Source organism: Anopheles arabiensis, chromosome 2 (genome assembly GCF_016920715.1).
Source record: "Anopheles arabiensis isolate DONGOLA chromosome 2, AaraD3, whole genome shotgun sequence".
NCBI lineage: Eukaryota > Metazoa > Arthropoda > Insecta > Diptera > Culicidae > Anopheles > Anopheles arabiensis.
Window position 1 is genome coordinate 102,197,098 of NC_053517.1, and position 1,878 is coordinate 102,198,975.

Consider the following 1,878-nt stretch of genomic DNA (forward strand, 5'->3'; position numbering starts at 1 on the left):
ACGAACCGAACAAACGCATTACGATCGATCATGCGGTCGATCATGTTCCGGGCGTACGGCGTACGTTTTGTTTGGCGGTTTGTCCGTCGTTGCATCATCCGAGCATGGGCCGCAGCATGGGACCGGTGTCGGTATCGATATCCCACGCTGTGCGCCCAAACAGACAGCGGCCGCTTGGTTGGCGCATGTCGCTGTCGGCATCCTGCTTGTACGGCGGCGGTGGCGGCGGCCCGGTGTGTCCGTTCTAATCTGGTAACAAACTGTCAACAAGTTCCGAAAAAAGGGACACGCCGACATCTTCCAACAAAAATGCAGTTCGCACGGTGAACAGAATGCAACAAAAACCAAGGAAGTGAAGCACACAAAAAAAACACACACACATAAGATGCAACGCTCCAGCATCCAGAAGCAGCAGCAGCAACAGCAGCAGGAAGGATGAAAGGAATAGCAATGATAACCGTCCACTGGCGAAAACATTCCATGCCAGTGATCATGTCGTCCGATTCGTGGCTGAGAATAAATCAATTTGGCTGGCGCGGAATGCGTTTGCAGAGTTTGGGCAGGCCTCGTGGTCTCTTCCCCCCTTTGCTCGATGTCGTATTTCACCTGCAATCGATCAGCGTCAGGAACGATCATCGATCGATCGATCGATTTGGCAAGGATTCAAGGCTCGGGTTTGATCGGATGGACATGGGTTGCGGGGGGGAAGGAACAGAACAGAGAAAATGTAAATCGCCCTAATCCGCCACGGTTGCTCGGATTGGCGCGCCAGACACGCTCACTCGGCCGAAAGATCGGCCTTTTGTCCTTGCCGGTTTCCTTTTGGCCGGCGGCCGACGACCAGTAACCAGTAAGCCCGTTTGCGTGTGCGCTCACCCCGCGTGCGTCTTGCGACAAAACAGGTTGATGCGTGTTGATACCAGATCAGATAAGGCTCATAAAGTTGTTGAAAGGTTCCCCCACCCGGGACACCACACACCCCTGATCGTGGTGCTCGTTTCGGGTTTCTTACCGGGCGTAAGAAGACGAAAAAAAGAGGCTGAGGATTTGCTGTGAGATTGCTGCAAGAGACGGGATCGTCCCTTTCGGTCGTTGCGTCGGTCTGTGTCGCCGTTACGTCGTCATGGTAACGCAGGGATTCGTGGTGGATGGTGCAGGCACATATCAATGGTAAAAATCAAGCTTCTCCTCCCTTAATCGATGGTTTTAACATTATTTGTAGGAAAAAATGTTACATTTCAGATTTTCACTAATTAATTTAAAACAAATAATAAATCCCACAAAATGCATTCTCAATTCTCGTTGTCTCTCTCACAGGGACTCTTTCCTAAGCAACATTCCCACACTAAATTCTGAGACTGCACCAAACCTCATGTGGACTAAGAAGAGACCGCCTCTACCAGACAGTGCTCCCGAAGTGCTCTCATCCCTCCGTTTGCAGTTTGCCAATATGGTGAGCCTTTTTTTTGCTTTTTCCCTTTTTCCCTATTCCTCAGTTTTCCGTCCCCTACGGCCCATGTCCTGCGCTGCTCTCAATAAAGGCTGTGTGTTGGCTGTTGTGTTTCATTTTTACGGACCGGAAAGTAAATTTATTACGGCGCTCGGTGGCGCCTAAAATGATTGCATTTTAAACGCGTCGTCGCTTGTGGCCACATTCGTTTCGTTCCGGTGCATTTGGCCGCGCAGGGACGGGGGCGGCCCCGTACCCGTGGTCGTTAAATAAAAGAAGGAGAGACTCCAGTCAGCCAGCCAGCTAGCCTGCGGGATCTGCGAGTTCTTAAAATTAGGTCCGCCCGATGAGCCCTTGTCAGCAGCAGCGTTATGGAACATTTGTGCAATTTTTTTTTTTTGGTTGTTGTTGGTTTGCACTACTTATCC